Source organism: Temnothorax nylanderi, unplaced genomic scaffold (assembly GCF_030848795.1).
Source record: "Temnothorax nylanderi isolate EJ_2023f unplaced genomic scaffold, tnyl_v1.0 TNYL_tig0001_pilon, whole genome shotgun sequence".
In the NCBI taxonomy this organism is placed as follows: domain Eukaryota; kingdom Metazoa; phylum Arthropoda; class Insecta; order Hymenoptera; family Formicidae; genus Temnothorax; species Temnothorax nylanderi.
Window position 1 is genome coordinate 3,727,122 of NW_027249063.1, and position 27,231 is coordinate 3,754,352.

At 43.1% G+C, this 27,231-nt stretch overlaps 1 protein-coding gene across 7 annotated transcripts in view; it reads left to right on the forward strand.

Annotated features, from left to right (window-relative positions):
• The first annotated feature begins 12,406 nt into the window (after positions 1–12,406).
• Positions 12,407–27,231, forward strand: part of Soxn (SRY-box transcription factor soxNeuro) — a 283,767-nt gene continuing 268,942 nt past the window's right edge. For 3 of the 7 annotated variants that reach the window (XR_011721188.1, XR_011721210.1, XR_011721230.1), the window contains exon 1: positions 12,407–13,770. The gene's annotated coding sequence lies outside the window, so the exon portion shown is untranslated. The remainder of the gene's footprint in view (positions 13,771–27,231) is intronic. The other 4 variants (XR_011721172.1, XR_011721165.1, XR_011721164.1 and 1 more) reach the window with 2 other exon arrangements.

Consider the following 27,231-nt stretch of genomic DNA (forward strand, 5'->3'; position numbering starts at 1 on the left):
GACGCAGCAACGCCGCGACTCCTCGCTCATTGTGATTTTAATAAGCCTTATGCAAATTACAAATGAAATTGTCAGAGGCAGGCCCGCCGTCCATTCTTCGTCGCTGATAGGGACAATTAGAGGAGCTTTGTCCGGCGACCGAGCGCTGTCCGGCCGGCCGGCAACTTGAGTTCGAACGGGAGAGAGAGAGAGAGAGAGAGAGAGAGAAGAGGAGAGGACCACCCGCCAACCCCTGATGCTTGTATCCGCTCCCCGGAACGTTCACTTCCGACTCTCGGAATCGCGCGCCGTGTGCCCCATTGTGTGTGTTCGCTTCCCGCGATACTCACGAATCGTCGATACAATTAACGCACATCATTGGGTGCGCAGCGACGAACGCTCATATATGTTATCAATTTTAGCTGCTAAGAAGACGCAGTCGGGTTAATCGCAATTGCGTTATCGGGTGTAAAAGTGAGAAAATAACAGCAACGCGCTAAACAATGTTGGAGAATGTTTTTTTTTTTTTCGTTTTCTTAATCATACTTATCAAAAAAATTAATTTCTGATACTTTTTACGGAAGGCGCGATGCAGAGCGTGATCTGGACCAGTCGCTGTTAGAGCTCCAATTTAAAGATATACTCGCGGCGAAGGAAACGAACGGGAGATACCCGTTCTCAGCCGCGAGGAACGAATTCGTTACGCGACGGTTGGCTTGATTCCGCAAGAAGGAAGACGTCAGAACCGCGGCGCGGAATTGTTCTGCCGTAATCTGAAAAGGGAGGCAGAGGAAGCGAGAGAAAGATACACGTCCTCCGGAACGCCGGGGCCCAGGAGAATGCGCCAATGGATGGGGGTGAAGGGAGGGAGGGCAGGTTGGAAATCGAACGGAATCACGGAGGCTGTGGAGGTCGATGGTTCGGGGGTGGAGATAAGTTTTTACGGTAGGGTTACTAACTTACGGACTCGGCATTGTCGAGTTCCCGCCGACGGGAGGACAATGCGCCTTCGGAACACAATGCTTCACTCTGGAAATCTGAAGGCAGTCTTGACTACCAACCTGCAACCACCCATACCGCCTCCCCATGTGTCCCCCCCCCCCCCATCCCATCTCTCAATACTCGCTCCTTCGACACACACCCATCCCCCCGATTGCCGACCGCCACCATCCCGCCGTCCCCCAGCCTCCGTCGTTACTTTCTCATTCTTTCGCTCTTACCCCGTTTCTCGCCCCTCCGCGAAAATCCCCTCCCCCCGCAGCTTCCTCGGCCGTTCGTCGTGAGTGACGATCTTTCAAGTTCACGTCCGTAAATCTACGAATTTAGCGGAAGACGCGTGTTTTCGAGACGACAGAAATATCGCTAAAATTTTCCTTTTAAAGATCACGTCGCATTTTTGTTTTATTTCCCAATCACGGGATACTTCCGATGGAGCATTTTTATTCTATATGAATTCGCACTCTTGCACAAGCGCACATATATATTCCGCTTATTGTAATACAAAATATAAAAGGCGCGGAAACAACTGTAGCGTACGCGGTAGCGGGGTTCGAAAGAGGCGGGAATAAAACCGAGGAAGAAAGGCGGACATAGGAGAGCGTATTTCAATCGCTCTTAGCTTTTCTCTTTAGGCGGGCTTCGCCGTTTCTTTTGCCCCACAAAAGCCACATTGTTTCGCCCACCGCTCTTCTGCGATGGGACGCAGGTTGAAATGCTTCTGTTCTCGCGTACGCGAGACGGCGGATAGCGCCGGCAATCAGACACGAAACGTAGACGCATCTGCATACGCAGACACCTTTGTCGCTGCGCAATCCTTTCTAACGCATTCCGTTACTTTGTTCTTTATTCAACATTCGTTGTTATTGTTTACAGATCTGGTGGATATACGTTTTATCTTCGATTTTATAAATCATAAACGTAGCATTCGAGAGTCTGAAGTTTGAAAAGGAAACGATTCGTCTAGAATTCGATTTAATTTGTTAGTCTTGCTATGAATGTTTCAAATACTGGCTAAAATTAAATTAATTTTTATTATTACCGCGTAATATTTTCGAATGCTCTCTCAAGTTCAACAATCACTTTTAAAATGATAGAAATTAATTAATCTACTTCTAAGTTTTCCTGATAAACATCAATGTGATAAATAATCTTTTTTTTTCCAACAGTATAACTTATAATAACGCGCTGCTAATTCATGAAACATTTTAATTTCTTTCGATGTCTATCTCGGACAGTTGTATTAGATCTCCCACAGAAATGCTCATCACTTTCCCTCAAAAGGTTTTCTTCTCAGAGAGCGCGTCCCTCTTTTTCTCCCGTTCCTCCCCGCCGTCCTTCTCGCTCTCTTTCTGCCTTTCTTTCTATCTGCTCCTTCTTTTTTGCAATGTCGCTCGCTCGCTCTCTTTCTTAACTCTTTCATCCCCCTCATCTGCCGCCGTTCTCCTCGCGACAACATTCTTTTCAGTATTCACTGTGCAGTTTCTTGTACCGATACTTCCTTCTTTCATCGTCGCGTTATTCAAGCTTTTGATGCCGCGGCGACAAAGCTCTTTACTTCTTTCTGTGAACGAATGAAAGCAAAGAACGTTGGTGATATATATGTAATATATAGATGTATATGTACATGTACTCTATATACATGTATAAATAAAAAGTATATAGAGTATACATATATATATATATATATATATATATATATATATATGTATATACACTTAATATACATATATAAAATCATCTCGATTACGTGCACATGAGTACGCAGCATGCATTCGCGGTGATAATACAATGCATACACATATGCGAGAAAACGGACACTTGGCCTTGAACTTTCACATACTTTAAATATTCTTCTATTTAAAGAGAGAAAATGTTTGCCATCCTGATGATTGGATTTTCTTGACCGACATTAATTACTTTGCACGTAAAAGAATATAGTGTCAACAGGAATGGTAGTTGCACTCTATCGGTTCACATCTTGTGCATGCAGATTTCGCGCACAAAGTTAAAATTAATAGCGAACGAATGACTCGAGAAATTTAATGCTATTTACAAGATGATTATAAAGAAAAGATCCGTATAGGATAAACTCGGGTAAGATGATCATATTGGCCATACAGGAAAGATGGTCAACTCATGTTCATTCGATGTTTCATGGCGAGCTAGATTGAAAGAACATAGGTTGGCCATCTTTCCTCTATGGCCATCTTACCCGAGTTTACCCTAATGAACGCGATAAATTTCTTCCGCTCGCCCAAAGGTCACGAATTACCCTTCGTTAAAAGGGTCAAGTTCTTCCCGAGGGAGTAATAACATTGAAAGAAGTTGTCCAACCGAGTATGAAGGACTGTTTCATTATGGCGAATATAAAATCCAATCCAGTAGCAATTGAAGATTGCTCTAATTTTCTAATAATACGCAATAATGCATACACCTGAAAATTTCTCCCTTTAAGTGTGACAATTTGTAAGGTTTGAAACTACCTTATTTTATAAAAAAAAAAAAACGTGATTTCCGTTATCATTTTCGAATAAAAACATCGGAAAAAGTATCCGGCATACGTATTGTACTCCATTAGAGAAGAAACGGTTTTCGTTTAAAGGGTTTAATGGACGATGGTGACTAATTCGCGAGTGAAGATGCCGCGACAACGGGCAACGGCACGACGCCGCACGCGATATCGGAATACCGGAGTTCGAGAATGACGGATAATGCGAGGGGTCGCGGAGAAGAGGAAATGGGAAGTGGCGAAGGAACGGCGGGGCGAGGAGGAGCGGCGGATTGGTGGCAAAGGGTGAAGCGGAGAATTCAGTGGTGTCCCTGTCCACGAGCAACTCGCTCTATTCGCCCGTTCGCTCGCTCGCTCGCCAGCAGCATCATCATAAGACCTCTTTGTCCTCCGGCAATTTCAGCGGCATTGTCACCGTCAACAATGTCCACTTGACATTCTCCTTCTCGCTCCCACGCATTGTTAGCCCACCCTACCGTTCTCTCTTTCAATCATAAAGCTCATCGTAGACGGACCCGTTCACGTGGTAGCTCCGCTTTTCCCGTGGATGCACCTTAACCGCCACCCGTTTTGTTATCCAGATGCGCGATGATTAAAAGCGCCTGGAGGTTTGAGGTCATCGGATCTGTTGACTCGACTTGCCTTCTATTAAATGTCGATAGCTGCGTTTTTCCCTTTTATAAGCGATTCGTTTAATTAAGAAAATGTTGTATATGACGGCATCAGTGCTTGTAATTATTTCGATAGAATTATTAGGCGGAATTTTATCTCTTGTACGTAATTAATTAATGTTTGATTTTAGCTGGATAACAGGTGACGTCAGAAAAGCATCTGAGAACCAGATAAAACAACTTTAGATGCCTAAATTTTATGACTATTACGATTTCCCAATTCTTTGGCATTGTATTCGCACCAACGTTCGTCCTTCTCTTTGTTTCTCGTTGTGACCATTTATCTATTGTCCACATTGTTACACGATAGCATCTCTTTCTTCCTCGTATTGTTTCCGAGCATTGTTTGACAGTGGCTTATACGTTGCTTTCTTTTATTGACGACTCGTACTTATTGCTAGTTATCTTATTACTAAGTACATTCTTTCGGAAGATCTAAGTGAAAAAGATTTAAACAAAATGACATTTTTATATCTTACCTGATGATAAGATACAAAAGACTTAAATAAACTTTAAAAGAAAGAATTAACATCTTCATATGATGTGTTGTTAAGATAGAAATATGTACCTACATCTCCAATTTCAAGCTGTTTGTACTTGAGACTCGTCAGAATCTGAGACAGGATTATCACAAAAGTCCTAGGACAACAATATCTAAGGATTCGTCGCAAATACGCATAAGCGAGCACCGAGGCTATAGTCGATAGCACAATGTACACCTACACGCGCATGGCCGCGTGTATTTCGTGAAAGTGGACGCGTTTTACTTATGGCACGCATTGTTCTATTGTGCCTGAGAGATGAGCGCATTACTGTCCGTTGTCCCCTTTCCGAGCAACCCCGGGACAATGTCGCGCCGCGCGCCGTCGTTAATCAGGCATCGTTCCTGAACAGCCATAGTAATTCGCGGGGTTTATGCTCGCCTGGACGCAGGCGTTTACATTCGCAACTTTTGCGAAGAAGCCAGAAAATATGTCGACCATCATCATTTCTTTAAACTTGAAACAGAAACGGAGATTAGACAATTTTTCGTCTCTTATAACTTAAAAATTCAAAAGAGCGAATCGACAAATTTTTTTATAGAGAGCTCATAAATATATTCACAAAGAAAGGAACAATTATAATTCATAAAAAAAAAGAAATTTATCTCAGAAGGATGGGGCAAAAAATTATTGTTCCAATCGCTGGGAGTAGTCGATATCGATGATGTAAGAGACTCTGTGCTTCTTTCCTGTGCAAGGTAATGGGCAAGGTAGCGAAACCATGAGATACTTACTAGCACATAAAAGGAAAGAGAAAAAAAATATCAGGTGAAATAGATATAGAGGAAAGAGAAGAAGAAGAAGAAGAAGAAGAAGAAGAAGAAGAAACGGGTGAAAAGGGGATCTCGTGCGTGTAAAGCAAGCCGGTGCGTGTGTATTTGTGAACGGTCCAGGGGTAGGAGGTAAAGTGTTCGCGACGAATCTACGGAATGGGGTGGAAGCACAATGCTCCAACAATGACGCTATTGTGGAAACGAATAACACATACTCTTGCGTTTTACTCTGTGCTTCGTCGAGTGTAAGCCGTATAGCTGAATCAAATGAATAAGAGAATACCATCGCTAAGACACAGTTCCGACTGCTGACGTCGAAAGAAGTAGTCTACGTACGAGATGAAAATTATCCGAATGATACTGATAACGCATTTACTCTTATAATAGCATGCGTGTGAATTCTAAAGTCCGTCCCATCCTCTTCATATTATTAGAATAATGTATTTGTATGTAATGTTATACATTTATGTCGGTTCTTATTCAATTATATTTTTCTTGTAACGAAATTTTTCTACGAAATTCTCTTTAATTTTGAAATTTTATTTACACGCCGTTGTGCATTATAAAAAAAATGCTTCCGGGAAACAAAAACTAAGTTCCGGGGGATTAATTTTTGCGAACGGTTGGAGTGACGGGCTCGATACGACGGGAACAAAAGTGGATCGAGGTGAAAGTGAGAGCACCTAGTTTATCGTGCGCGCATAAATAGCGTGCTTGCAGGATCGTCGAGCCGGCTCCGGCCGAGAATTTGCGTTGTATAGGATGCAAGTAGCAGAGAGCCGATAGAGGGGAATATACGTAGGCAGATTTAATTAGCATGGACGGGCGGAAGCCCTCGGGGGTAGCCGGGGACGGAGCTGGGCAGTTGGAGCGTTAAAGTTAAATGACGGTTGGCGGTTGCTTATTCTTCCCGCCAACTGATGCTTGATAATCTGCGAAATCTCCTTGCCGACTCTCAATTCTGCTCGATAGTTCATAGCCTGTGCGGGCCAATTCCCTGAATGGAACGAGTCACGGGCTGACTACCTTAATTGTAGTAGCTGCGTCTCCTCTCGAGCGCTTCTTTTTTTAATCGTCAGTGTACCGTGTTAGAGTCGTTTCGTCAGGCTCTCGAAAGTTTCGGGAAACGCGCGGGAGGAATTGCTCCGAATACTTTTGCTCGCCAACATTTTGCATAAATGTACGACTAAATGGCTTCAGGGATGTCAATCTTCTCTCTATAATTTGACAGCTTTCACAATTACAAGTTACCTAATTATAAAGAAATCTTATCATAAATAAAATACACTTTTATAGAAGCATATGATATGATCACTTATAAATTGCCTGCTCTTCGCGTTCCGTTAAAATTTGTTGACACGCCATTTTTCTCCCTCTCATAATTTGTTTAAATTTATGATAACCATTATTTATGCGATCTTGTTTACGCGAGTGACTTGTACACTGTCGGGCGTGGATTTCACGGAACATTCGGTGAAAATAATCGTCAAGTAATCGCGCGAGATCCTACATTAACCCATTCTATTTTGTCCCTCTCTTCCTCTCTCTCTCCAGCTCATCTTCATGTCCTCTTCCACTCGTTTCAACCCTCCGACACTCGTCCCGAACACCACGAAACCCCGCACCTCGTCTTTTCCCCGCAATTTTTCCGCCACATTTGCTTTTGTCTCGCGACAACAATGCATCGCCTCTACCGCTATGACATAAAAATATGTGCAGCGATGTATCTCCTTCTCTCTTTCTTTCTCCATCTCCTTTCGTTACTTCTGCGCCGTTTTCTCCCATCCTATTGCTCATCTCCCTATTTCCCGTTTGTCGACACATCACGGAGAAGGCTCCACTTTTCGTACGAGATGCAAAAAGTTCAGTCAAAAATAGTGCTACATTTTTATTTTAAAAAGGAAATTTGAGATTTTAATATCTTAATATTAAAAAGAACAAATAACAAAGCACAATTTTCTAATCAAATTATAAAAACCAATTTATATTGGTTAAAAGAGCGTCTTGACGATAATCGAACCAAATCGTGGTCGTATTGTCTTGGCGATTATAATGGCCAATATTATAGAGTCGATTAATATTTCCATTGTTGTCAAATTATAAAGATATTGCTCGTTATATAGAATTTAATATGATAAACAATAAAAATTGTACATTTCTTATGCAGAGATCGTTTTACAGGCGTTTGGATCGTCCCTTGTTCAACCATATTTATATTTACCCTTGCATGCGTGCAACGCTTTCCTTGTGACATATTCGCGTGTCTCATCCCGACGTAAAGAGGGTTGAAGGAAATCGGTTTGGGCAGCTCGCGACTACGGGAATATTGTTCGTTGCGCCGGCGTTGTCGAACAATGAGCATGCAAATGATCGGCCGAAGATCGATATCGGCGCGATCAGAATTTTCCTGCGGCTCGCGGTACTGAGGGCGCGGGCTTAACTCTCCCTCTCCCCCCTGGTAGACAAAAGGGGGCCGGCGCCGGTTGACAATAGCTCGATGGCATTACGTATGCAGGCGCAGGGTTCCGCTACCGCTCTTTTCGAATTCGTTGCATTCTGCCTTTGCCTTTCCTCCACAGCCCTCCTCTTTCACGTCCTCTTCCAGTTACGTTCTCCCGGTCTCGCCTCTTCGTTCTGGAGGCCATCTTCACGGATGCGGCCCGCAATTTGCAATCGCCAATTCGGCGGCCAGTTCCTCGCCCTCCAGCCTCTTTTACCTCCTTTTATTGCCTACGCGAGCTCACGTGCGATGTCAATGTATTATTGCGAGCATCGTTGTGATTTAAACCGCGTAGATCAAAGAATCGAGCTTTCAGCGTTAAAATGCCATTGTCATATGTTTCCTTTGATTTCGCATTTTATCTCCTACCTACTGAGACAGTGTAGTTGTTAAAGCTTGCCTGAAACTTCAATTTAACATCATAATTTAATAAAATCATATATTATAAACACAGAGTCCAATTTAAATAATTGAAAGATAGGAAAATTCTGTGTGCTTTGAATTATCACAAAATTGTATATTAAACTTATTTGAAAGACAAATTCTTTTCGAAAGTTTAAACAAACAATCTGTATCTATATTTAATTTGAAATATCACTTGAGTATATGAGCGTATACATATCGTACGGGACTTTCTTTCGCCAAAGCCCGGTTTTACGACATCGCAAGCGATAAAATGATATAAAGCATACCGCTCCCTTGTCCACTTGATGCGCGATTCTTTGTCGGCGGCCGCGAAATGCCTCCTTCGGAAAATGCAACGTCAATGGAGGATATCCGAGAGCGTTTCGCTCATAAAGCAATGTGTGACGTAAAAGGCGGCTATATAATAAACTGTAAAGTGCTGGCTAGGCTGGATAAAAAGATACGATCCGGTGAGTAAGACGATTCATGATGCGACCGAGGGAAAGGAGAAAGAACGAGAGGATGATCAAACGATGAGAAAGAAGGGATCCAAGAGTGAATTTAGAGTGTCATAATGAACGCGGTTTGTAATCGAAATTACGTAACGAGAGATCGAAAGGGGTTAAAGGAAATCAACGAGCGGCAATATCTCGAACGTTATCGCGCTCGTTCGAACACACCGTGGACCCCGGCTTGATATTTCTACTCCCCGTTTGTGTCCGGCGATTTCCTTCATTACGATCGGCGAATCGACACGCGCTAATTTATGCAAAATCAATTTGCCAATTAACCCGGGCGCATATCCTCGGTTCATTTGTATTGACGCCTTTTGTACTCGCCACGGAATACACGACTTCTCGTTATACGTTCCCCGCGTATGTACGTCGACCGAGGGGGCGGAGGGACGGGGGGGTTTTGGTTGGTTCCTTCGCTCCCGACACGGCATAGGTTTAGTATCGTGGAGTGTGCCCCCGGGGCTGTTACGAACTTAATGAAGCTATTTTCCGTTTAATTAGAATCCTACCGTGATCCTTCCATTCTTAGGTGGGTCTCGTGGTTAATCCTTCCGGCCGCGATATTAAGACGCCGAGCGTTCCTTACAAAGCGCGCCCGCTAACACAATATCGTCAACTATATTGACTCGGCCTTTATGCACTCGGCGAACTCGGCGCGAAAAGCGTGCGTACAATGTGCGCGTTATTTATACGCTTGATTTTCGCTTGCCTTTCCTCCGAGTGCACGGAAACCATAAGATTCTTATCTTAACGCGAGTAATCATTAAGTTCTGAATTTTGAGAGTTTCTGAAGTTATCAAGAGACGCGGTAGTGTCTCGCGCCAAGTACACGCAAAGCGAGACCGCACCGTGACTCTTTTACGCGAAGGCACGAGTTGCAAGTACCCGAGATTTTGAGATCTCAATAATACAAATTACATCGAGAGTCACAAACGCTTTATATATATATATTTTTTTTTTAGTTTCGTGATTGTACTAACAGATTATTGGCTGTGCTCTCTGGTCCGCAATATGAATTCATCGTTCAATTTGCCTCAATCAATTAAGTGCCCTTGCCAAAGTATCAAGTTACTGTTCTTAGTAGATCGTCTGCAGTAGCCCTTTATTGAAGAGCTCTCCTCACGATTTATTAACGATAATTTTTTTCGTTGCATCTCTGTACGCGCACGAACTAATTTCAATTTACTTACATTTTATGTATAAATAAAGTTTAATTATAACTTTTGAATATGCGTATTGTTTGCCCGACGGTATTTAGAACGCAAAGCGTTCCTGTATTGTTGCTTAAATAAAGGAGTATCAGTTTCACAGAGAGAGAAAGGAAAAAGAGAAAGAGAGAAAAAAGAGAAAGGAAGAGTACATCTCGGTACATATAACTGTGAACTGACTAGGTTTGAATTTGACAGCGGCATAATGAGACTGGAATATCATGGGAGAATGTCCTTTTGAAAATGTCTTTCTTTGAGATCCACAAAAGAACGTTAATACAAAATCCAGAGAATATCTTGTTTCGAAATGCGTTCGATTTAAAACAAAGCTTTGGAAAATTTTGAATTCATACATTGTTTTTGTATCTCAGGCATTTCATCGAAGGTCTCTACCTTTTTTTTCTATTTGAAAACCGTTGTTTATTCTTCCAATTTCTTTTTACACATGGAATGCCCTCGACTTCAGTCGACTTGCAGTCGTCTCCTTCGCAAGTTAGTTTGTTGGGCATTCCGTATTTCCATGATGCCACGTGGTGTAAGAAAGCTTTGCGTTTTTCTCGCGATTTGTATTCGCCGAATCTACAATGAGTGCTCAGGATGTCGAATTAAGTGTCGGAAACGTCGAATCGAGTGTTGGGAGCGTGTCGGTGGTGTGAATATGAATAGTATATCGGTAGTGGCAAAGTATCGAATGTCGATTGGCGAGCTTCGTATCTCTCTCGCGATTTTTGCTCGCCAAATCTAAAATGAGTATGAGGGTAAGTGTTGGAGATGCCAATTGAGTGTCGAATCGAATATCAAATGTGACGAAATACCGAAATAGCGAACGGCCATTACTGCATCCAATGTGCAAAGCATCGGGTAACGCAAGTAAGAAAGTTCTAGTGCGTACTTCAGTCGCTTCGTCTTTCTCGCAACGGCGGCAAGCTGCGGTAACTCCGCATTTTTCATGATTTCTACTCGCTGAATCTACAACGAGTGCCCAGAATGTCGAATTAAGTGCCGGAAACGTTGAATCGAGTGTCGATGGTGTGAAATCGCGTGTCGGTGGTGCGAAATAGCGTATTGGGAGATGCGAATCGAGTATCGCCGAAGTGCCGAATATCCGGAATAACGGACCCGTTAGTGAGTTTTGTATTTCTCACGATATTTGCTCGCCAAATCTGAAATAATTGCGAGAGTACTGAATTAAGTGTTGGAGATGTCGATTGAGCGTCGAATATCAAATGTGACGAAATACCGAAATACCGAAATAGCGAACCGCCATTAAAGCGAAAGCATCGAGATTCGAGTAACGCAAGTAAAAAGTCCCGCCGCATACTTCAGTCGCTCCGTCTCTCTCGTAACGGTCGGCGGCAAGTCGCGGTGTAGCTCCGCGTATTTCGTGATTTGTACTCGCCGAATCTAAAATAAATGCCCCGGACGTCGGATTAAGTGTCGGAAACGTCGAATCGAGTGCCGGTAGCGTTGAAATCGCGTGTCGGTGGTGTGAAATAGTTCATTGAGACATTCGAATTGAGTATCGGCAGCGTCGAAGTGCCGAATGGCAGATTCGTTGGCGAGCCTCCGTATCTCTCGCGATTTTTGCTCGCCGAATCTGAGGCGAGTTCGAGAACGTCGAATTAAGTGTCCGCGGCGTCAATCGAGTGTCGAGAAAGTATCGGACATGTCGGAGCGCCGAATAGCGAGTAGCCGTTACGGAGTCCGCGGTTTGAAGCATCAGGTGACGCGCATTAAGGACGGTTAGGACGCGCCGCATACTTCAGTCGCCTCGTCCCTCCCGCAACGGTCGGCAGCGAGCCGCGGCAGCTCCGCGCTTCTCGCGGTCTGTATCCGCCGGATCCGAAACAAAGTGTCCGATTAATCGTCGCGAGCATCGGATTTAAGTATCGGGAGTACGGGAGTGCCGAGTCGCGTGCCGAAATTAAGTGTCGCGAGTGTCGGAGTGCCGAGGTGTTTGGACAATTCGGGAATTTTTACGCCTTCGGTACGTCGCGTCGCGGCGTCGTTATACAGTCCACTAGTCCAGCCCCGAATTTGGTCGCAAAACGAGCCGAGGTCAGATAAAACATTTTTCAGCGACGGGCTTTATTGTTCTCTTTCCTACATACACCTATATAACGAGTCATAAATACGCGTATAAACTTATAGATATGTACGTGAAATCGGGACGCCGCTTTTCGGTTAGTATTCCGCGAACATAGCCGCGTTAACGCGCCGCGCCGCCCGCGCCCGGCGCGGCGCCCGGCGCCTGGGCGGCGGAGTGGGGGGATCACGCGGGACGGGCATTGGTGGGGCGGCGTGCAACCGTCCGACCGTTCAGTCCCATGCTGCTGTGCGACGTGTGCGGGTGTGCTCGCGGGGTCTCGCGGGGTCTCGCGCCTCGCTCGCAAGTTCGTGCGTTTCGCTGGGCTCCGACTTCTTGCGAGTGACGTTTTCACGGACAAGAGTGACGCCGTCAGTGCGATATCGAAGATCGAGAGTACCGATCGTGTCGCGTTGCCGTTTTCGCAGTTTGATATAGGCGATTGTCAACTGCGCACGACGTTTCTTGTGCCCGGCGCCGAGTTTCCTCCTCGCTTCGTGCGATCGTAGTTTCGTTACGCTCGTGATTTCGTTGAATTGAGATGTCGATGTTACTTCACGAGAGTTGAGATTTGATATAAAACGTCACGCGGCAGATCCCAGGATGATCGTACTTGTAGGTTAATTGATTTAATATTTCCGTACGTTGTGTCGAATGATCCGCAGTTCTCATTGCTCCGTGGTTTTGTCGATTTTGCAGCGTAATTCAAATATCAATACGATCTGTGTGAATTCAGTATACACGTGTATTTTTTTAAATATACGGCAAAAGTGCGTTGACAATTTCCAGCTGCACTCTTGAAAAATTCAGTTAATCGCGGTTAGAACAGCTGATACGATAGACCCGGTCGTTAATTTACGAATTTACAAATGAATTACATTTATCTTTAAAGCACAAAATTAATTGTTTCTTAATTTTTTTCGATAACGAAGGATACGTGAATTCAAACGCGCATTCATGTACCGCTTTTTGTTTTCGTTGTTTGAACGAATTTCCATTTCAATTCGAGGCGAGCACTCGCTGACGTTTAGCTAGACCGAGATGCGGCGTTTCGTGTTACCGAGTGTAACGGAAGCGAGAGCGTGGAAGCGAGGACTCGCGATCTCGCGCGCGAGACGGACGTAAGGAGCCGCGGAGATTCGGAGTTCGGAGTCGGCCGGGCCGGCCGGCCCCGGCCGTTTCGCGAAACGCGCCGCGCGCGGATCGTCGCACGCACGCCGCGAGTTGTCCCGGGGACGTGGTCCGATGATTTAGAGAAACTCGCGTGTGAGTGACGCGGTGACGCGCGGACAATGCGCGGAATTTCGGTTTTGAATTTTGCGCGACGATCGTGACAGCGCGTCACGCGCCCGAGGCCGTTGCTGGATGTAGTGCCGCGGGTTGCAATGACGTTTGGCTTTGACTTTGAGTGGTCGTTAGAGTGGTCGGTATCTCTATCACACCTCTACCTACCTACCTACCTATTCGGATTGGGGATCTGATTTATGTTGCGCCGGGTGCCATCGCCGAAATTCTCTCTTGCCGCCCCCCCCTTCCCCCGTCATCGCCGAGTGCCGACCTGGTTTCGTCGCTGGAGCACGGAGGTGAGTACCCTGTTATAATTACCGGCGTCTCTTCGGACGCGCACGCCGTGTGCGCTCGATTCTTAATTCACCCGATGCCGTGTTGATTACGAGCGATTTCTCAAAAGTTGTCTGTTAAAAAAACGTAACGCGGTAGATGAACGTAACTTTTCATTCTTTTCATGTCTTTCGATTTGCTTAACTGACTTTTGTCACGTACACGTGACTCCTAAATGCATTTCACGTGTAGTGATAATTTTTAACTTATTTCTTTAGTCTATCAGGCACGTTAATATTATAATTAATAATTATCACGGCTGAAGACGAATCAAGAGTTTGAGTGCATCTCGGAAAAATAACAATTTTGCATGTAGTTACATCGATCGATGATTGTTTTTTTTTTTTTTTTTCAAGAATAATGCGCTAGTACTTACTGTATATCTATATATTTTGTGTAATAATTCAACAGGATGGTATAATAGAAAAAAATATTTAAAAACTCAGAAGATAAAAAATGTATAAAATATTAAAATATACACACATATTAAATTACAAATAAAATTCAGTCCTATTGAATTATAAATTGTAAATCGTCTGAAATGAATCTAAAGTAATATAATAATCTTTTAGGACAATTTTAAATAGGTAGGGTAGAATGACGAAAAAATTCCTTTGTAGTCAACATGTATCGTTTAATTTTTATTCTCTAGTCTACTTAAAAATGAAAATTGACTTGAATACGCGTTAAATAAAACTGACGTTAGAATAAACGAATTTCATTTAAAGGGACTTTAATATCAACAATGGGTGTACCCCTCCATAAAGTATCCCTTCGCCCGCCCCATTGATAAGTCTAGAGTTAATATTATGCATATGACACGTTATTGGGCCCCTCGCCGGCCTATTTCAAGTCCCAGTTTAAGAGCAACCAATACATCGAGGGGTTCGCGGGGGAGGGTAGGGCGCCTTGGGTGAAGCTTGAACGATAGAGAGAGGGTGCGTCGAGGGTACGGAGGGCTGAAAATGGGGAGGAGATCGCCGTACGCCAGGGGTTGGTAACATAAAAGGCCAGCAATCCCTGTTCCAGGCTTCGATTGTTTCGGGCAAGCAGCGTTCATTTGTTTTTCTTCGCGCTCTTCGTTCTCCCACCTTCGGCCACGATTCACACGTGCGCCTATTCTCGATAGACCGACTGGGATTGACGCCACGTCGTCCGCCTGCTCACTTGGTTTTTTGCGTGCACGGCTCCTATAGAATCGTCAGATCTCGTCTATCTCAGGAATTTGTAAACTACTCGATAAACACAGCTGTGGCTTCGCTTAATGCTTTTTTCAGTGTTGTCCTGTGGCGATCTCCGATAAAAGCAGTCATTTCCCGGAAGAGACAATTTTAGTAGTTCCCCGAATTCCTTCGGCTTCGAAAGGATAAAATATTCCACCGAGTCTCGGCTTTTTTTATTTAGTAACGTTCTTTTTAACGCTCCAAATTCAAAACGCATTTTGAATTAGAAACATTATAATCGAATTCTTAATATCGTAATATTGTGAATGTTGTTACCATCGGTATAATGGTCAAATCAGTACAGCACTGCAAAAAATATCGTTTGGATCAGAGTTTGCGTACCGATTATAAGAATTATTCTAAATTACGTACTTGTAAAAGTATAAGTTGAGTAAAATTAATACATTTTATTTAATAATATTTTTTATAAATAATACATTAGATACTACTTTTTATAAATAATACATTAGATATTACGTATAGGATATTGTATATGTGTAGGTATTAGATAGGGTAAAAGATATTTGAGATGTAGTGTGGGTTTAATTTTATTTTCAAAATATAACAATTTTTGCATAAGCTAGAGATTAAATCGTGCATTAAAGGACTTGAATGATCGCAAATGATAACGATACTTTAACGAACTAAGAAGAAATCCATTCATGTCATTATGTCGCGACAGCCACCTGCGCACGTGGCGAAACTCGCGGTCATCGCCGACGTTTTTAGCTGCTCCGGCTCGTGCTTCGCGATACAGTAAACTCCGCGGAAAGAATACGTCATTCTTAATTCTAATCGATCGTGGTTACGTTGATGCGAGACTTTCGAACAGCAGGAATACGTGTTACGGAACCGTTAATTAATTTTGGGCGGTGTAACAGACCGAAACTCAGGGCGATCATTTCAATAATGAAATCGACAAGAATGACGCACACCGGTTGGTCAATTAAACGGTGTCATCTGCAACCGTGAAATTTCGAGCGGCTCGGTCGTAATGCCAACAGCTGACAGACGCGAAACGATACGCTCCAATTTTCTCATCCGTGAGCAATGTGGCAATGCGATACGGATGACTGCCAATTAATAAGACCAACACGTGTTGAACATTTTATTCTCGCGATTTCAGACCATTTTCTACTAGCTCTTTTCATCTTCGCGTCGCGTTTCACGATTTTATATGTAAATAACAGTGTAATTTTATTTTATTTCATCAGAAAGGGTGATTCGGAATCTCCCTTTTTGCAATCGCGGCCACTTGGAAATCTCTCCTTCGCGCGGGGGCTTCTAGTATCTCGTATTCTAGAATCTCTCGTGTTATTCGTCTATAATAGGAACACACGGCGAGTCTCCTTGGCGACACTCGTGCGATCGGCTCGAAGCTCGTTGCGGCGATTACTATCGGCAAATCTGCCGAGCGTGGAGCGGCTCGAGATATTCGCGCACAATAGCCGCCGTAGTTATCAGGCATGCACATGCAGATGTAATTCAGCAAGCAGATCGAGCAGCGACTCATTAGCCGCGATTCAGATTCTTGCCGCGCGGCGCGAGCTCCTTTTCCCGAGCGCCTTCGAGTTCGGGCCCCGTGTAGCGTACGGCGCGCTTTTCTCTGTGTCTCTCTCTCTCTCTCTCTCTCTCTCTCTAGTCCCCTTTCTCTCGATCGATTCCTCGACGTTCTGAATCGACGGCGCGCGCGAAGCACACGGGGTACGCGATGTCCCTCTCTCTCTCTCTCTCTCTCTCTGTCTCTCTCCCTTTCTCTCCGGCGGGTGCCGGCGAGCGAAGCGGGCGGGCATATACGGAATAAATCGTGGCTTCGTTACACGCGACTCGAAGGCGGCAAACAAATAGGGTTAATTCCACGTGCGCCCGGTAGCCTGAATACGTCGTTTCCGAATGGAGGTAATTCCGGTGACAATGTGGCCTTTGATTTCATAGAACCGCACGGTCGAACGACCACCTCCTTCCTCCTCCTCCTCCTCCTCCTCCGCGCATTTCCAACTCCCTCTTTGCGATACTCGCTCCCTCCCCCCCCGCCTGCCCGTTCTCCTCCTTCTCGCCCTCCTCACCCCTTCGCCCTTCGACCGCTCTCTCCGCGAAAACCCTGTTTCATCCTCTGCGCGCGCTCTCTGCAGCGAATATACATATAATAAAGTAAAGCCAGCCACCACTGCCGGCTCCGACCAACCCGGGCGAAAAGACTTTATTCAGTAACTAGCGATTCATACGAAATCGCGAATCCATTTCTGCTTGGCTTCACTCTCCGCGCTCTCCTCCGCTGGCCCTCTCTCTCTCCTCCCTCTCCCTTGCATCTCCGCCAACGACGTTCTCGTTCGCCTTGCCCGCGGCCGGAAGTCGCGAATGGCGAACTTTGAATAGTCTATACTTTTGCCGGCTACACTGCCTCGGGGATGTAGATAGCGATCTCATCAGATTGACGTTCCGTCGAGGTCCTTTCGCGATACAATCTTTTGATAAAGGAAAAAAAACAATGTTTTATTAGATACGGTAAAAATGATCAGCTCGTACAACTTTGTTATATCTTGCGAAAATCGTGAAGACTTGTTTACGTCGAGCGCGAGAAGTCGCGAAGCTCTCGGAAATGGATCGCGTACGTTTGAAGGGTGAACTTGGAACAAATCGTTTCGCGGGGAAAATGGGCGAACGCTTTCTCCTTAATGCGAGTGAAATTGTATCGCGCTCGGTGGCAAATCTGCGTATTATGCGAACACGGCGTTGCATTAGGGAATTTCGATGCTTATTGATGAGGGCTATCACACACACACACACATACAAGTAAGACGAGAATATATTTGCAACGAGGTGAGAGTGCTCCGATATTTTCACATCGAAGCACTTCTCGCCCGTGTTTCGTGGAGTAACATTCTAAAAACGTGTGGGACTCCCGCGATTTTTTTTTCCAGTCGTACATCTTATTTTCACTTCATTAGAAGATATTATCAGGATTCACGGCGCGCGGCGTGATAACTTTTCTTTTTTAACGCGAGCATTCATATGATAATCGCACACGCGTCTTAATGACGAGCATCGGTTATTAACATTCCGCATCTGGTTTTTCTCGCCGCGGGGCGTCTTGAGAAAATTTTCAAAGGCTTTCCGAGGCGTTCGCATTACCTCAGTATGTAGACGATAAAGAGGGTGACGGCGAGGGGAGGTGAGGACGAACGTTGTGCTAAAGCGGGAAGAACGTGAAGTCAAGGGAAGAGTTTTCGCCGCATTCGGTACTTCTCCAGAGCTTGGAAATATTTCCGAGGATTCAGCGAGTTTATTAAGGCTATTCAGAGCGCCTCTGCCTCTGAGACAGCATTGTGGATACAATTTAGTCTTATTCATCCCTTCGCGGATGTCTAAATATTTTCAACCCTCGCCCACCCTCCCGTTTCCTCTCACCTTCCCTCTCTCCCTCCCTCCGCCTCCTCTCTTTCTCTCTCTCTCTCTCTCTTTCTCTCTCTCTCTCTCTCTCTCTTTCTCTCTCTCTTTCTCTCTGTGCAATTCTAAGTTCTACAGAGCCCACCCCTAGTTGTAACATTTTATCTCGCTCTAATGGCGATGTATTCGTGCCATGACAACCCGTAATTTTATACACTCCAATCGGTTACACAATCCAACTACAATAACCGGTTGCGATCTTGCCACTTAGTTTTCTTTTCTTGTCACATGTTCAATAGGATTAAAGAAGCAAAGTTACATTTAATTATAGGCATCGAGGATATATTTCAAAAATTAAAAATGTTTCAATATTGTTACAAATTTTCTAGAAAAGTGGAAGAAAAGAATCAGTTTTTTTTCTCGGATGAATATACTAGATATTCAATAAAAAGTGATGCCGCGGCACGTTTCTCCTGCCTCAGGGTGAAATTAATTTTCGCTCCTCTTTTTCCCCTGTCTTAGACAATTTCTTCGGCATTAAACGATTCTTTCTGAAGGTAGTCACGGCTGTCGGCGGTCCATTGTTATGGTGGATAACGTGTTATGTAAAGCAGGTGCCGGAGCATTATTCTGCTAGTAATCTTGCCCTTTATTTCTTTAGTCTTTACGGAATAGTTTCGTAAGTATGGGATGACAATTAAAGAAAATGGATTAGCTTTATCATCTCGATGGGCTGATTTATAGCTTTGTTCTACTTTATAAATGTTAAACGTTTTGAGCAGTGGTGCATTCGTATCTGTTAAAAATCGTGCGCGTATGTACAGAAATTTTCTTTCTGTTGATATGATAAAATTTTGAAAATGTAGAAAGGCTGTATAGTTTAACTTGTATAGAGGACGGAAAGCCTATTTTTAGGCTCCACGGGGGTCGCTTATTTTTTGTAGTATAACACTTTAACATATATATGGAAGTTATAAATAAAAATTATAAAAATTCATGAAAAAAACTTGCCAGTCCTCTAAAGGTTAAGGAGGTTGGTTAGCGTTCCGCTGCGGGGCAGGCGGCGCGGCAGGGGGAAAGCATGTAGGTTAGATTTTCGTCGCGTGAAATAAACGAATTTTAGCAAATAAATATGTGGAATGCATTCAATTGCTGTTTCTTAAGGTCTAAAAAGAGTTGTTTGTACAATTGAAATCCAAATACGTTATTATCCACGTTGAAATGTGAAAATAATAAATGTGGTCTTGTTTTATTTTTACAATTTCTTGATAAGTATAAAGACGAATCATTTCAGTCTTCGAGAAAGTTCTTCCTAAATATGTAAAGAATTATTTGCACCTATTTTCATTAAATTCTTATCATTTTTAATATGCTTTCGAGAGTTATGTTACAGGTTTTAGGTAACATTTTTGCTGTGTCGCCCGTGTATAAGAGAGAGACAAGAATATAACTTCAATAATTAATTACTCGACAACCATGCAGACAATTATCTTCAACTTTGACATGGACGACAGATTTCCATAGACGAATATCTTCCATAAATTTGAACCAATTCTTATCAAATTGATTTGACTAACCACCCTGCTTAAGAGATATAAACACAAAGAAGATAAAAAAAGAGATTATTTTACAAAATTTAAAATAATCTCTTTTATCTTTTTTGTGTTTATATCCTTTTGTATTTTTTATATTTTAAGGAAGCAATTTCTCGTGTAAAAATATTTTTTAAATTATCTTTGTTCCTTATTTCGTGATTGAGTCTTCCATAGACCTTTCTTATCGCGGTCTCTTTTTATCTTAGACTTTCTTCCTAAACGGAATTGTTTCGTCCATTCTTTCGTAATAGGAAATCTCCATAAACAACATCCGGCTATTTTCCAGTTTTTGGTAGATTTTCCCCTTTTTGTTTAAAATTTAATCACTGTTCGATTCTTTTAAATAGGATTTTAAATAATTTCAAAATTTACTCCGGCTATGCATGTGAAGTTGTCAATGTCTCAGATGCCAATGAAATTTTCACCTGAACTTGAAACGTGAAGGCTCAACTGATTCAATTCAAATCAGCTGGTCAATCAAAATGATACCGGTTGTTCAAACGTGGTCATGTCAAGATTGGAAACTTGAATTTTATGACGTGTGTACTTAATGCGCGCACGCGCGCGCGTATAAAAGAAATATATCTAACAATGAAAGAAAGAAATTTTCACCGATTAAACAAAGTTTCTTAAATTACATTTATGTTAGTATAAAACGGGGCACGCGCGTGGAAATACCCGAAGGACGACAGAAGTTGACTTCTCTCTCTCCTCTCTTGTCTCATTTGAGGAGGAGTTCTGACGATCTCGCCGCTCTTTGAGTCACTCTCGCTTTGCGCATTGTTTACAGAGTGATGAGTCTTCACACTGGCGCGAGCGCGCCTCTGCCTTCTTCCTTTCTATCAGTCTCTCTCGGTCCCATTTCATTCCATTCTTCCGCGTTCCCGTCATTGTTCCGTCTTTCCTTTTATATGGAATAAAGTATCAAGCGGCTGGGCACAATGTACCCCTGTCTTTCTGGGTTCCCTTTATCTCTTTCTTTCTTCATCACCCGCCGCCCACGCGCCTTTTGCGAAATCTTTGCAACCTATCGTCGTTACCTCTCGCTTCGACGCAAAGTCGTCTCTTCGCGTCACCAATCTCTTTATATCTATCAAACGCTAGATTAAAAATGTTATTTTGATCAATTCGACGTGGGCGACAATTTGGTCTTCGTTGAATTGGACTAGATTTGTGTTGGTTTTCAATTATATTTTCCTTAAAGTTCTGTTATTTTCATATATATATATAATATATATATGTATATATATTGTATTAATTTTATTTCTGAAATTATTTGTATTTTACTCAACAGATGCAGATTGTGATTCGTGTACATAAGGGTGGAGCCATTCCGTCTTTTTAACTGGTACACAAAATTGCCAATACAATCGTGCCTATCATCTCGTTTAATAGCTCTGCTGAGTAAGGCTCTATAGCGTAGCGTAAAAAGGTGGGACTGCATTTTTGACTCATCCCAAGGGATGATTCGACTGAATTTACCGCGGGGGGGGGGGGAGGGATGCGAAGGATTAGAGCGAAGGGTTCGTGCGACCACCCCAGTAATAAAAGTCAAAATTGATCGATGTAAATGAGAGACAATACTTTGGTATTGATTATTCTTTTGACATCTTTTAATTTTTATCAAAAGGCTAAATTGATACGATTAAAATATTTGGGTAATTCGAGAAAAATTTACTGTATTGCAGCATTTACTATTGAGTATTATTCTAACTATAATAGCTTATGGAATTAATATTAATACAGTATATTGTATAATATTAATACGTAATTATTTTAATCCGTAAATGTTTGTTGAAAACAAAGGAAATGTGTCATTAGCTGTCGCATTGACTGTAGATTAAGGATGAATTCGGGACGGTTTTTGAAAAATGAAAAACGATTCTTTTTCTGGTTCGCGATCTGATAATAGAATCTGTTGCATATTTCACGTTTCGCGCTACTTGCTTTGACCATCGTGATAACTCGCCGCCACAAAGTGGGTGACTTGTCGGGCTTTTTACATGCTACCGTCAATGACTTCCCCTGGCATTATTGGCGCCGCCGCCGCCACCGCCGCCACCGCTACCGCTGCCGCTGACCCGTGGGTGGACGAGGGTGGTCCCCGCCATGAATAACCAAGTAAAGAATCGCGGAAAAGAGAAGGCACGAGGTTGGCGGTGGTAGCGGGAGAAAGGTGGCGGCTGGGCATCGCGAAGAAAGAGAGAGAGAGAGAGAGAGAGAGGGGAAGAAAGACGAAGTCTAAAGAGACCGACGCACACGATGCCGGGGCGCCCGTACCGGTACATTCACGTACACGCCGCCGCGTGACGTCACCGCATTGTTAAACGAGCAAGCATTGTAGTCACTATTGTGAGTCTCCGCCATTATTCTAAGACAATCGTCCAACACAATGAGACCTACGGGAGGATGAGTAGAGAATCCTCTCTCCTTCTCTCTCTATTTCTTTCTCGTTCTCGCTCTTTCGGTTCCACCGCCCGTCTTCCTCCTTCTTCATATGTTTTTCCTACTTGTGAATAAAGTTTTGTGGTGTCATGCCGGGTGAGCTGGGGCACGTGCGTTTTTATCGCGAGTTCTGTAGACAAATAGAAGAAAGAAGTAGTGTCGGACCCGACACTGATTCATGGAGGAATCACGACCGTAGGATTCATACTCCGAAATTTTAATTCCGTAGTTTCGTGAACTCGACGTTTGAGATATCTGTCTTCGAGAAAATATCGAAGTAGTAGGGAGGATTGAAGAAATAACGAAACTTTATAGACTTAGAGATAGACACCACCAGTGATTGACTTTAACTTTTACTCGTGGTCTCGCCAATCCGGGTAAAGTCAATGTCATGTAAGTTTCGATCGCTAACCTCGCGATCAGCACTTTCCTTCCCTTCCTGGTTCGCGCGTACGGCGGAAGGGCGGGCGGCAGGGGGAAAGAGCGCCTTTCGAAGCCGGTTTTATCATCGAACGATCGTTCTTCCGAATAATCGCGAACGTGCCTAACGATCGTGGACGGGGTTTCGCGCACACGAGACACGCCACCTTGCGATCGGTCACAAAACAGCGACACAATAACCGGGCCGCAACAATGCCGGGCGACAATGCAGGCACCACCAACACAGCCGCGAACCGAATCCATTGTCTGTACTTCTCTTGTTCTCCTTTCATCCCCTGCACTTCCACGACGAGGCGCACAGGGCACCGGCGGTGAAGAACCTGGAGGGGTAGCGGATAACGTGGGTGGAAGGCGAATCTGTGATGTGGCGACCTCGTAGGACGACTTTGCTTAAGCTGCGCAAGAGTTGTTCCACCCTGTTCGTAGGAATCGGTTGCTGTAGAAGAATCTCTTCTCAATTAACTTTAGCTTTATAAAGTTATTTAGAAAATACCGTTCCGGTCAATTTATATAAATGAGTGTCAATTTATATAAATTTATATTTATATAGGTGAAAGTTCTGAAGAATACATTTTATTTATTAATTAGCATTTTAACGATAAAGACACTTGTTCGTGTTTGGCAATTTACATTAAGCAAAGAAGTTTAAAGAGGCAAAAGGAAAAAGAAAAGGCGTTATATAGTTTTCCATTCCTAAACGCTCTTTACTAATTGCTATTATTAAATTCTCTATTCTACTAAATTATGTTCGCAAAATTTCGTTTGTTTTTAAGTTTTTTGAACATAAAAATACCTGAATACGCGATAATTAACTATTGAATTGAATGCTCCAATACTAAACATTTATACGTTTTCTAAATAGAAATTAATATTTATTGCACGCAACGTAACTATATGAGAGATACTTGTTCGTCTCAGGCGATTTCGCTAAGACCAAAAACTAAGACTGCCTCGGGGACCGACTATACTCCGCGGTATTATAGCACAATATCTGTTGCAAATAAAAAGGCTATTGTGAAGACCTTGCACGGCATTCATCGTAATGAATGCACCCCGTCGCAATGACAGAGTCTTGCATGTAAGACACAAGAGGTATAAAAGAGTCGCGAGAAGCTTAAAATAACAGTCGCGTGTACCAGAAGACGATGACGACGTCTGCTCGTTGCACGCGTGCGCGGCAGCGAGATGGTTTTGCATTCCGCAGTCGCAAATTTCTATGGATCGTTTGTGACATTCTCGTCCTGCACGACCACTTCTGTCCTCGACACCACGCTCTTTCCCTCCTTTTCTTCACGTCCTTGCTTGCGAATCTCCATCGTCTCTCTTCTTCTTGCGACTTTTTGCGCTCGTTTCTCACTCACGAAGATACGCGTGCTCTCAAGACACATTTTCCACGGCAGGGTCGTTAACATGTGAAAACTTTAATTCTCCTCATAGCTTTCTCGCCCGCATTTTTCCTCGCTCTCTGCCGTTCGCGCGGTGCATCAATGTGTTCGGCGCTCAATTGTTGAACGCGGTGAGGATCCAAGTACTTTCGGAAGAAAGTTCATGAAAGGAGAACAAAATGAACTTTAGAAGGGTCCACATTATTCGCCTTTTTCTGAATAGCTAATATTAGAATTAAATCGGAGCAAGCTTTGTACATACTTGCGTATATTAAACTATCTACAAACTATATTGTTAAAAGTAATTTTTCATAACGTGACATTTTTCTGCTTAATTTGCTGAATTTTATAGAATCGTTCGAAAATTTTTTAAAGAATTTTAACCGCATTTTTATCCGATTAGACACGTGTATTATCATAGATTCGCACTGTAACTCAAAGTCGAACACGTAGCTGTATAGCGAGCGGATTGTGTCCCAAGTTGGCTTCGAGCTCTTACATTCAACCCCTTGATTCGCAATCCCGCCAGAACGCGAGGTTACATTCAGGTATTAGCCTCCGGCACGCGGATGTGCTTCATACGTTATTCCTGCTTCCCTCTGCTGTAGTTTCTTGTATGATCGTTTATAGTGTAAGTGTAAGATATTTAATGGACATTTATCTCTGTCCCATTTACTTTCTTTGCACTTCTGTTTCATCTTTTCTTTTATTAGTATAAATTTTCGTAAGAATGCATGTATGGAATATAAAAGTGTTTTTCAGTTTCCTTAATGTTTTGTATAAAAAGTATATGTGTTATTCAAGAGAATTTTTTAAAGGAAGGAAATAATGTTCCCTAAATTTGCAATAGAGAGTTTAAAATAAATAAAATTTATCAAGGATATCAACTATTTTAAATAATTTTAAATAATTGAAAGTGCAGCCGGATAGAGGATTGTTTTTCTATCTAAAACAATATTTTGACATAATTGCAGTTACATAAGATGTGTATATGTGCGTGAAAACTTTTTATGCAAACGAGAGTGCCGCTCACTCAATAGATCATTCACGTCGCTATCACTCATGCTGGGAGATTTATCTAAATTTTCCGTGCTCCCGGCTGAAAATCAACTGAATCGACTGAAAAATATGCACGCGTCTTTTTTTGCGGCCTTGCTTTGTGCGCGCATAGTGCGTACGGTGCGAAACGAGACGGCGATGTAACGTGGATGCTGGATCGGGTAGGTGAGCGCGCCCTTATTTGACTCTTTTGTCTAGGCGTCCATTCTCCGGCACATTATCAGGCCTATTGTCCCTCACATTGTTACCCCTACCTCGACGTCTCATTGTTTTGCAATTTCCCCCACTTAACCGATACGACTGCCTCACCATCAACCCCTATCCCCACCTCGTTTTCCTTCCTATCCTCAGTCTTTGCGCCACGCTGTTCTCTCGATCTGCTTGGCATTCCCGTTTTCTACTGTCACTTTCCGACCTCTTATCGACGATGTCGAAAAGAGGGAATTGATATCTTAATGTGTCGCGCAAGAGATTATTTTATGGATATAATCAAGTACAATAATTTACTGTCTGTCTTTGAAATTATTTCTCGGTTATATTTGTTAAATATATTATTTTAACATATATTATTTTAGTCTTAAAATAATTACATATTTATTAAATAGGTATATAATTATTTTGAGATTACATGTTAATAAAAGCGTGAATTGGTTCTTTGAAATACAATAATTGCTGGTGTAATTTTCAATTTTTAAATATTGATTGTAAACAATATAATATCGTTTTTCTATTTTATTTTACGATACAATGCAATGAATGAAAGATAGAAAATTACACGTAACTGATGGCTATCATTGGTTCGAGTATCGCGATTTTATTCCTTCTTGTCTACATTCGTGGTACTCACATCGGTTTACATATGTTGCCCGATTACGCGAGGTCTTTTTTATCTCGTACGACGTCCAGAGAAACGCGCCAAGAATTATACGAGAAGAGCACACGTGAAAAAATGCATAAGAATTCAGAATCCCTTTCGCGACGCGACAACTCGCTGCGCTCGCTCACTTGTTCCGCGAGTGAGCGACAGGGAAACTTTTACAACGGGAATTTCAGTCACCGCAGCAACCAGGCGGAGGACGGATGTCTGGAAAACAATAATTAGGAACGCCCGGTGCGCGAATCCGTACAACGTTCAGTCGAGAATATATTTCCGAGCTTTCGGCTCTTCCTCTCCTCCGTTCCTCTCACCCCCGGTCCTCTCGTCCCTCAATGGAAGCCCTTGGAACTCCGTAAAATAGACAAAAGCCCCGCTGCCGAACAATTCGTCTATTCTGCTGCGCGGTTACGAGCGAACGAGCTTGAGCGTATAACATATTCGTATGGTCTCGCGTCGTCCTCGTTCCTCCTGAAATCCCGGTCGTCGATGATCCTTCTCCCTACTCTGTACGCATCTCCCGAGCCCCCCTTCACGTGGACGAGGACGGTGCAGCTTCCGTTACCCTCCACGCGTGCGTACATGTCTATTATATCCTTTCAACGCGCGGCGCCCTATTCTGTCACGGGAGTTAGCAACTTTTAACAGGTTCCTTTGTCGACAGACGATTATTTGTCTCGTGATAGCTCGATGCCCGGCGACTCCCGGCAAAAATCGCGTTCATTTCTTCACGTGGATGCGAAGCGAATAAAATTTCTCAAATCTACTTTTGCGATCCAATATGAATCTGCTATTGTATTAACTTTTAATTTATTTCTCTGAGTCTAGAAAGAAAAAGAGGGGGTATATATCTGTGTGTTTACATCATTTTTACGATGGATTGTCTTTGCATTTTTATGCGTGATTGGTTCATTATAGAGAAGAGTATTGATATCTCGTACATTTGTTATAACATGTCATTGAAGCAAAAATGAAATACGAATTAAATTATTAGAACTCGTATAATAGGACTGCC